Below are 11,401 nucleotides of genomic sequence, written 5' to 3' on the forward strand. Positions count from 1 at the left end.
GAGATGGGATTGGACACCTTGAGCATATGATCCTTAAAGGGCTGACCGTGCACACTTCCTGTTGAACTAGTTTCTTATCCTAAAGTCTGATCCCCAAGCTCAGATGTTCTCCTGTTCTCCAGCACTTTCAAACTTCTATCATTCGGTTACTAAAAGAATGAGGAAGAACCAACAGGTCAGCTTCTGCTGTGGGGAATGCAATATACCTCCAGAAAACTTCTTAGCCTATCTGAAGAACCACTGGAAGAAGTGGGAAAGGGATCTAATATTTACTGAATGTGTATTGTATGCCAAGCACAGTACCGAGCGTCATTCAATTTAATCCTCATGACAATAGTGTCACCCAAGTGTAATTGCCATGAAAAACACTGACGTAGAGAAGAAACTGGCCCCTGTCCCCTGACTCATGTTAAAAAGCTAAAGATGAAATGGAAATGCATTCTGACTCCTAAGCTTCTGCTTATTCCACCAGAGTAAGGGATCCCTCCCAGGCAAGTGTTAATGCCTGGGTGTTTCTCTCTCTGCCTCTTGTTAATGCATCCTCTCCCTGGCTCTGTAACATTTCCACAGAAGAGTGACCTTTTACTGAAACAATTTAACATTTTGCAAACTAAGAACCTGACAAAATCCCAAAGGTTTAAGTTCAAGGATACTAGTGTACACGTGTTTAAGATCCTAAGAGTGAAAGGAACTACACTAATCTTGCCAACAATAATTTTTTTTTTTTTTAAGAAGGAAAAACCACTTCCTCCTTCATTTATTGGAATTGCTTGGAAGCAGAAGTCAGGAAATTCCCTTTCTTATTTGTGGTATTTATGTGGCTGTTGTCTGCAAAGAACAGAATTTATTCTGCTTTATTCTTTGACATTTTCAACATTCCTTTTCATTCTTCCTTAATAGAACATAGTTTGGGTTAGTTTAAAGATTTCCACATGACAATAGTTTATTTTATTTGCTTTTCTATGTTCTTAGAAAATGAAGCTATAAGCAAAGTATGCCTAATCACTTCTTTTTTAAAAAAATATATTTTATTCGTTTTTTACAGAGAGGAAGGGAGAGGGACAGAGAGTTAGAAACATTGATGAGAGAGAAACATTGATCAGCTGTTTCCTGCACACCTCCTACTGGAGATGTGCCCACAACCAAGGTACAGGCCCTTCACCAGAATCGAACCTGGGACCTTTCGGTCCGCAGGCTGACGCTCTATCCACTGAGCCAAACCAGTCAGGGCCTAATCACTTCTTATACATGAGAAATCTATATTCCTGCCCTGACCAGTTGCTCAATGGTTAGAGCATCAGGCTGTGGAACGAAGGGTCTCGGGTTAAATTCTTGGTCAAAGGCGCGTACCTGGGTTGCAGGTTTTGATCCCCAGCCCCAGACAGAGCTCATGTCCAAGGCAGCCAATTGATGTATTCCTCTCACATAGATGTTTCTCTCTCTCTTTCTCATCTCTCTCCCTCCCCCTTACTCTCCCTCTCTCTCTTTCCCACTTTTCTCCCTCCATTTCACTCTCTCTAAAAACCAATGAAATCCTTGGGTGAAGATTAAAAAAATATATATTCCCTACAATGATAACTCACTATCCTAGTAATTACTTAAGGCAAAATACCTAGACTACACATATATATTTCCAGTTGAATGAATGAATTAACTATACCTATTAAAAACACATTTAAGTGTATGTTTGGGAAGAATACAAATTGTTCAAATTATAAAACTCATAATATCCTAGAATAACTACAAAATATGTTTCAGCCCTAACCGGTTTGGCTCAGTGGATAGAGCGTCGGCCTGTGGACTGAAAGGTCCCAGGTTCGATTCCGGCCAAGGGCATGTACCTTGGTTGCAGGCACATCCCCAGTGGGAGATGTGCAGGAGGCAGCTGATCGATGTTTCTCTCATCGATGTTTCTAACTCTCTATCCCTCTCCTTTCCTCTCTGTGAAAAATCAATAAAATATATATATATATAAATATGTTTCATATAAGTAAAATAAATTATTGTATAAGATTAGCTGAAGCCGGTTTGGCTCAGTGGATGGAGCGTCGGCCTGCGGACTGAAGGGTCCCGGGTTCGATTCCGGTCAGGGGCATGTACCTGGGTTGCGGGCACATCCCCAGTGCGAGATGTTCAGGAGGCAGCTGATCGATGTTTCTCTCTCATCGATGTTTCTGACTCTCTGTCTCTCTCCCTTCCTCTCTGTAAAAAATCAATAAAATATATTTTTTAAAAAAAGATTATCACAAACATGTATTTAAATGGAATATAATAGAATGTCCCAAAATAGACAAATACAAATATATTCATTTAATTTTCAAAAAAGGGAACAAAGTTATTCAAAAGCAGAAAGGATAGTCTTTTCAATAAATGGTGCTGGTACAACTGGACATCCATATGGAAAAACCTTTTACTCTTACCTCACACCATATGCCAAAAAAATTAACTTTAAATGTATCATAGACCTAGAGGTAAGACATAAAACTTCTGAAACTATAAAACATAGTAAAAATCTTTGTGAGACTTGGGTTAGACAACAATTTCTTAGGCAGAATGCTGTACAAGATAAAAGAAAAAATTGATAAATTGTACTTCATCGAAACTTAAAAGTTCTGCTTTTTGACAGATACTATTAAGAAAATTTAAGCCCTAGCCAGTTTGGATCAGTGGATAGAGCATCAACTTACAGACTGAAGGGTCCTGGGTTGGATTCCAGTCAAGTGTCCATCTGCAGATGAGTGGATAAAAAAGCTGTGGTACATTTATACAATAGAATACTATGCAGCCAGAAAAAAGAAAGACTTCTTACCATTTGCAACAGCATGAATGGACCTGGAGAGTATTATGCTAAGCTAAATAACCCAGTCAGAGAAAGATAAATATCACATGATCTCACTCAGGTGCAGAAGAATCTAATGAACAAAATAAACGGATGAACAAAATAGATCCAGAGATATAGAAGCACAGAACAGACTATTGAAGCTGAGAGGGAAGGCAGGGGAGGGTGGGTGGATGGGTGGGAAGAGTTCAGCCAAATAACTTGTATGCATATATGCATAACCCATGGACGCAGACAATAGGGTGGTGAAGGCCTGGGGGATGGGGCAAGCTAGAAGAGGTCAATGGGGGAGACAGGAGGACATATGTAATACTTTCAACAATAAAGATTAAAAAAAATCAATGGAAAAATATCCTTGGGTGAGGATTAGCAAGAAAAACAATTTTAAGAAACAAGCCACAGATTGGGAGATAATACTTTCAAAGCATATATCTGATAAAAGGCTTCTATTCAGAGCATATAAATAACTTTTACTCAGTAAGACAAATAATCCAATTAATAAATGGAAAAATATTAGAACAGATACTCCACCAAAAATGACATATAAAAGACAAATATGCACATGAAATGATGCACAGATTCATTAGTTATTAGGAAAATGAAAATTAATACAATGAGAAAACATGGCACCCACTAGAATGGCTAAAAGTAAAACAACCAACAATACCAAGTACAGTGAAGGATGGGGAGCAACTAGAACTCTCATATATTGCTGGCAGGAATGTAAAATAGTATACCCACTTTGGAAAAGTCTGGCAGTCTCTTTTATAAGTTAAATACATGTTACATTATAACCCACTCCAAAGCAACCCCACTTCTAAGTAATTTACCCAAGAGAAATGAAAACAGATGTCTATGTGAAGGCTAGTATGTACATATTTATAGCAGCTTTATTTATAACTAGTGGTCTAGTGCACAAAATTCATGCACAATAAAAGGGGATTAATTAGAGGAAATATTTTAATATTGCTATTTGCCCTTTCTTTATAATAGAAGTGTCAGAGATGAAAGAAAATTAGTAAAATGTATATGAAAATAATATATAAATTTGTTAATAAATAATCATTACATGATATAACAACAACAAAGACATGATATAAAAACAACAAAAACAGATGTAAAAACAACACTGATACAATGACTGATAAATTGATTAAACTTATTCTAATATCTCTCTGTACCTCATTAGGAGTGAAAACACTTTCAGAGTGCTTGACTAATTTCCCCTGTGATGTATTTACAACTTTAACATCACACGCTCTTCGAACTTGAGAGAAAGCAACATATAACTGACCATGTGTGAAAACGGGTTCAGGTAGGAATATTCCTACTCTGTCTAGGGTTTGTCCTTGTGATTTATTAATAGCCATCGCAAATGCTGGCACCACGAGAAACTGTCTTCGCATTAATTTAAATGGGAGGCCAGTGTTGGATGGGGACAAATCAATTCTTGGAATCAGAACAACCTCTCCTTCTGTGGATCCTGTTAATACTTCAGCTTCGATAATGCTAGGTCGCAATTTTTTTATGATAAATCTAGTACCATTACAAAGACCCCATTTACTATTAAGATTTCTCAGTAGCATGATGATTGCACCCACTTTCAATTTTAATTTATGACACGGCATTCCTGAAGGAGTAATACTACTAAGAAATTCCATGGGAAAATGTTCCTTTTCAGCATCATCTGTTGAATCAATGGAATCATCACTCAAATATGTGTGAAAATCTCCATCAAGTATATTCAAAATTTCTTCATTTAATTTTTGAATGTACTCATTTTTTGGACAAAGAACTACATGTTTAGATATATTTTTAATATTATGCATAGATATAGTATTTCCAAAGGTAGCTTCAATAATAGATCTGTTACAAATCATTTCACAGGGGATTTCAATATCCATTCCTAAATGAAAACTGCTATCAAGTTTGCCATCTCCAAGTTTTACTAACCATTCACTGTAAGACATATTCCCTCCTCCCTGCTGTCAGGGTTCTGGGTGCAGGTGAATGGGATTCCTGGCTGGCAGGCCACTGACAGCAAGCTGACCAGTGGCCGATTCCGTGAGGAATGGGGCTCCCTCCTCCCTCCTGTCAGGGTCCAGTTTGAAGGCCGGCCACACTCCCGATTGCGAGAGACCCAGAGTTCTGACACGCCCTGGTCAGGGCTCAGAGCTCCCTCCTGCTGCTGCCGCGCCCAGCCTGGGGCCAGGAGGGAGCTCCCTCATGCCGGCAGCCTGCTGTTTGGTCATCCATCTGGTCGTTTAGGTCATGATGGCCCCTGGCTTTTTATATATTAGGATGGCCCAAAGCTAAAGCAACACAAATGTCTATCAACTAGTGAACTGATAAACTGATATGTCAAAAATGGAATCTAATACTTAGCATAAAAAGGAACTACTGCCTGGCTGATGTGACACTGACCCATGAACCAGTGGTTGAGCATTTACCCATGAACCAGGAGGTCACGGTTTGATTCCTGGTCAGGCACGGTTATAGGCTTAATCCCCTGTAGGGGGCATGCAGGAGGCAGCCAATAAATGATTCTCTCTCATCTTTGATGTTTCAATCTCTCTCTCCTTCTCCCTTCCCCTCTCTGAAGTCAATAAAAAATCTATTTAAAAATATAAATGAAAAGGAACTACTCATACATGAAACAACATGGATAATCTCAAATGCATTATGCTAAGTGAAAGAAGCCAGAGCCAGACACAAAAGGCTATAAACATTTATATAAAACTAGAGGCCCAGTGCACAAAAATTTGTGCACTCGGGGGTTGGGAAGGGGGGGGCCCTCAGCCCGGCCTGTGCCCTCTCACAGTCTGGGACCCCTCGGGAGATAACGACCTGCTGGCTTAGGCCTGCTCCCAGGTGGCAGAGGGCAGGCCCAATCCCTAGATGCAGCCCCTGGTCGGGCTCAGAGCAGGGCCGATTGGGGAGTTGGGGCGCCGCCCCGTCATGCACAGAGCAGGGCAGATTGGGAGGTTGTGATGCCACCCTCAGTCATGCTCAGGGTAGGGCCGATTGGGGGGTTGGGGCACCACTCCCTGTCACACTCAAGGCAGGGTCGATGGGGAGGTTGCGGCGCCACCCCGTCATGCACAGAGCAGGGCCAATCAGGGGGTTGGGGCGCTGCACCCTGTCACTCACAGAGCAGGGCCGATCAGGGGGGTTGGGGCTCTGTACCCTGTCACACACAGAGCAGGGCCAATCAAGGGGTTGGGCGCTGCCCCCTGTCATGCACAGAGCAGGGCCGATCAGGGGGTTGGGGTGCCGCCACTGTCACACTCAGGGCAGGGCTGATGGGGAGGTTATGGCTCTACCCCGTCACACACAGAGCAGGGCCCGTGGGGGTGGGGAGGTTGTGGTGCCGCAACCTGTCACACACAGAGCAGGGCTGATCAGGGGGTTGGGGCGCCTTCCCCTGTCACGAATAGAGTAGGGCAGATAGGGAGGTTGTGGCCCCGCCCCCTGTCACACACAGAGCCGCAGGGCGATCAGGGGGTTTGGGCGCTGCCCCCTGTCACGCTGATCCCGGTTCTGGGAGGCATATTACCCTTTTACTATATAGAATAGAGGCCTGGGGACCGGCTGGTTTGCCCTGAAGGGTGTCCTGGATCAGGGTGGGGTCCCCACTGGGGTGCCTGGCCAGTCTGGGTGAGGGGCTGAGGGCTGCTTTCAGGCTGGCGGTTGTTGACTGAAGCTCCCAACCACTCCTTTTTTTTATTTTACTCTGGGCCAGCTTTAGCTCTGGCTCTAGCTCTGAGGCTTCGTATCTGGTTTGTTTCGGTTCTATAATCGAAACAATGTATAACTTCAGCTCTGAGATCCCGGCCTATATTTGTTAGAATGTTTCAAACTGCCAGCTCAGAGGCCGGCAGCGCAGGCGGGGAACGTTGGAGTCTGCAGTCACTGGAGCAAGCAAGCCTCATGTTTGCTTCCAGCTGCCTGGCTGCCGGCCGCCATCTTGGCTGACAGTTAATTTGCATAAGGATACGCTGATAGCCAATGGGAAGGGTAGCGGTCCTACACTAATTACCATGTTTCTCTTTTATTAGTGTAGATTCTAGTAAAGTCAAAGCTGTAATGACAAAAAACAGATCCGTGGTTGCCTGGGGCAGGGATGAGGAATTAGGAGAGGAACCTAATGGCAAAGGAGAACAAGGGAATGTTTGGGGGTGACAGAAATATTGTATTTGGATTATCACAGTGGTTATACTGCTGTACACATTGTCAAAAACACAATGAAATGTTTAATTAAAACTGATAAATCTTAATGTATGTAGAAAATACCTCAATAAAGCTGATTTTTAAAAAAATGTTCCTCTTCCTTCATGAGAATCAGAGATTTAGATTAGATATGAAATTTCTGATCACATGACATTATTAAAGATTTCCTTGACAATTTTTAAAAATGGAGAAGTCCACTGATTAAAACAGAATAGATGTTTTTTTAGGCAAAGAGTAACTAGTACATTTATCTCATATATATATTATATATGCCTATGTTATGTAATTATGTTATGAAATACATAAGGGTGGGGTAAAACTAGGTTTATAGTTATGAGCACAGTTTATTCTTGTATTACTATTTATTTTTAATTTGTTTTAGAGAAAGGAAGGGAGAGAGAGAAACATCAATGTGAGAGAAATATCAATCAGGTGCCTCGTATATGTGCCCTGGCTGAGGTTCGAACCTGAAACCTGTGTATGTGCCCTGTCCAGGAACTGGACACTGAACATTGGACACTGGACATTGAAACTGCCACCTTACGGTGTACCAGACAACGCTCCAATCAACTGAGCTCATCCTGAGCCAGAGTCAATTATTATTTATTAATTTCATTATTTTCTTTTTTTAAAAAAATCTTTATTGTTGAGATTATTACAGCTGTCCCGTTTTTCTCCCCCCACCACCCATTGTCCCCCTCCACCCAGTTTCCACCCCACTCCAGGCCTTTGCCATCCTATTGTCTGTGTCCATAGGTAATGCCTATATGCATATAAGATCTTTGTTTAATCTCTTCCCGCTCCCCCACAACCCTTCCCTCTGAGAATCATAAATCTGTTCCATTTCTATGCCTCTGATTCCATTTTGTTCATCAGTTTATTCTGCTCATTAGATTTCTTATACATTTATTTTGATTTTTAGATTAAATTGTTGATAGGTATGTATTTGTTGCCATTTTGTTAATATTTTTTATCTTTTTCTTCTTCTTCCTCTTCTTAAAGAATACCTTTCAACATTTCACATAATACTGGTTTGGTGGTGATGAACTCCTTAGCTTATTCTTATCTGTGAAGCTCTTTATCTAACCTTTGGTTCTAAATGATAGCTTTGCTGGGTAGAGTAATCTTGGTTGTAGATCCTTGCTATTCATCACTTTGAATACTTCTTGCCACTCCCTTCTGGCCTGCATAGTTTCTGTTGAGAAATCAGCTGACAGTTGTATGGGTACTCCCTTGTAGGTAACTGACTGCTTTCCTCTTGCTGCTTTTAAGAGTCTCTCTTGGCTCTGTTTCTGCCTCCCGCCCCAGTGCCCTCCTTCTCCCCGTTCCCATCCCTCCCTTCTCCTCCCATCTCCTCCCTTCTCCTCCCTTCTTTCCCATGTCCCAATAGCGGCTCGGGCTGCCAAGCGCCCGCCCCTCCAGCCTTCTCTGTGCTTGCTCATTGGCTGAAGCCTCAAGGATGCGTCCTGGGATGAGGGAACATTCTGCCATATAAAGAGAGCGGGGAGGGCAGGAGACAGCTCAGTTTGAATCGCTTGAATCGCGGTGCAAGGGAGTCGGTGCTGGGATCTTGCAGTGTGTCTGGCTCCTCCTTTCTCTGCCCTGCTCGCTTGAGCTTCAGCAGAAATCGACATGGCTGGCGGTAAGGCTGGGAAAGACTCCGGAAAGGCCAAGACAAAGGCGATTTTCCGCTCGCAGAGAGCCGGCTTGCTGTTTCCGGTGGGCCGTATTCATCGACACCTGAAATCTAGGACGACCAGCCATGGACGTGTAGGCGCGACCGCAGCTGTGTACAGCACAGCCATTCTGGAGTACCTCACCGCAGAGGTACTTGAATTGGCAGGCAATACATCAAAAGACTTAAAGGTAAAGCGTATTACCCCTCGTCATTTGCAACTTGCTATTCGTGGAGATGAAGAATTGGATTCTCTCATCAAGGGTACAATTGCTGCTGGTGGTGTTATTCCACACATCCACAAATCTCTGATTGGGAAGAAAGGACAACAGATGACTGTCTAAAGGATGCCTGGATTTCTTATTATCTCAGGACTCTAAATACTCTAACAGCTGTCCAGTGTTGGTGATTCCAGTGGACTGTATCTCTGTGAAAAACACAATTTTGCCTTTTTGTAATTCTATTTGAGCAAGTTGGAAGTTTAATTAGCTTTCCAACCAACCAAATTTCTGCATTCGAGTCGTAACCATATTTAAGTGTTACTGTGGCTGCAAAGAAGCTATTGATTCTGAAGTAGTGGGTTTTGATTGAGTTGACTGTTTTTAAAAAACTGTTTGGATTTTAATTGTGATGCAGAAGTTATAGTAACAAACATTTGGTTTTGTACAGACATTATTTCCACTCTGGTGGATAAGCTCAATAAAGGTCATATCCAAAAAAAACCAAACGAGTCTCTCTTTGTCTTTAGCTCTTGGCATTTTAATTATGATGTGTCTTGGTGTGGTCCTCTTTTGCCGGAAGCTGGTCCATCCTTGCTGCTTGACACAGTTGCTGCAGGGAAGAAACATCTGCACAGCATATGTTTCAAGGGACCTGGCGTATATGGCATGCTGTTCTTAATATGTTTGCTCCCCTTCTTGGAGCTATGTGTTTTAACCAAGGTCACCTCTCCGAGAAAGGTTGTTTCCCCAAGTAGGGATTTTTCCCTGAAGTTAGGGAGGGAATAAAACCCCTTAACTAAGTGTCAGGTGGGTAATCACTTTACGAACAATCATGCTTAAGCTACATAATCATTTTTTAAATTAAATCATTGTTCAGATTATTACAGTTGTTCCTCTTTTTCCTCCCATAGCTCCCCTCCACCCGGTTCTCATGCCCCCTCCGCCCTCACCGCCCCCCCCCCCCACTGTCCTCATCCATAGGTGCATGATTTTTGTCCAGTCTCTTCCCGCATCCCCCACAACCCTTTCCCCCCCAAGAACAGTCAGTCCACTCCCTTTCTATGCCCCTGATTCTATTATAATCACCAGTTTATTCTGTTCATCAGATTATTTATTCACTTGATTTTTAGATTCACTTGTTGATAGATGTGTATTTGTTGTTCATAATTTGTATCTTTACCTTTTTCTTCTTCTTCCTCTTCTTAAAGGATACCTTTCAGCATTTCATATAATACTGGTTTGGTGGTGATGAACTCCTTTAGCTTTTTCTTATCTGTGAAGCTCTTAATTTGACCTTCACTTCTGAATGATAGCTTTGCTAGATAAAGTAATCTTGGTTGTAGGTTCTTGGTATTCATCACTTTGAATATTTCTTGCCACTCCCTTCTGGCCTGCATAGTTTCTGTTGAGAAATCAGCTGACAGTCGTATGGGTACTCCCTTGTAGGTAACTGATTGTCTTTCTCTTGCTGCTTTTAAGATTCTCTTTGTCTTTTGCTCTTGGCATTTTAATGATGATGTGTCTTGGTGTGGTCCTCTTTGGATTCCTTTTGTTTGGGGTTCTCTGTGCTTCCTGGACTTGTAAGTCTATTTCTTTCACCAGGTAGGGGAAGTTTTCCGTCATTATTTCTTCAAATAGGTTTTCAATATCTTGCTCTTTCTCTTCTTCTGGCACCCCTATAATTCAGATGTTGGTACACTTGAAGCTGTCCCAGACGCTCCTTACACTATCTTCATATTTTTGGATTCTTTTTTCATTTTGCTTTTCTGGTTGGGTGTTTTTTGCTTCTTCGTATTTCAAATCTTTGACTTGATTCTTGCGATCCTCTAGTCTGCTGTTGGGAGTCTGTATAATATTCTTTATTTCAGTCAGTGTATGGTTAATGTCTAGTCGGTCCTTTATCACAACCTTGAGAGTCTCACTAGATTTCTTGAGGTTCTCATTAAGTTTATTGGTGGTTTCTAGAAAATTCTTGAAAAACCTTAAAAGTGTGGTTTTGAACTCTACATCCAGTCATTTGCTTTCCTCCATTTCTGTCATTTGTGTCCTGTTTCTTTGTCTCTGCATTTTTTTATGCTTCCCTGTGTTGATAGAGTGGCTTTCTGTGCTACGTGTCCTATAATGCCCAGTGGCTCAGCCTCCCCAATTACCTGAGGTGGACACTCTTGGTGCACCCCCTTGTGGGCTTTGTGCACAGTCTTGTTGTAGTTAAGCCTTGATTGTTGTAGGTATCACTGGGAGGAATTGACCTCCAGGCCAACTGGCTGTGAGAATCAGCTGTGTCTGCAGTGGGAGAACTTCTGTGCTGGAGACACCCCTCCCGAGCAAGACTTGCTTCAGTGGGGCTTTGGTGCTCACTGAGTCTGCCCCCTGAGTGTGTCCCTTATGGATCCGAGGAGCTGCTATCTAGATGGTCCCACTCTGACCACCAGGCAC

At 42.3% G+C, this 11,401-nt stretch overlaps 1 pseudogene; it reads left to right on the forward strand.

Moving 5' to 3' along the window:
- The first annotated feature begins 8,652 nt into the window (after positions 1-8,652).
- Positions 8,653-9,471, forward strand: LOC139005538 (histone H2A.Z pseudogene; annotated as a pseudogene).
- Positions 9,472-11,401: the final 1,930 nt, after the last annotated feature.

This window comes from Myotis yumanensis, unplaced genomic scaffold (genome assembly GCF_028538775.1).
Source record: "Myotis yumanensis isolate MYYU_CA2020_CCGP unplaced genomic scaffold, mMyoYum1.0.hap1 SCAF_3, whole genome shotgun sequence".
NCBI classification, from domain to species: Eukaryota; Metazoa; Chordata; class Mammalia; order Chiroptera; family Vespertilionidae; genus Myotis; species Myotis yumanensis.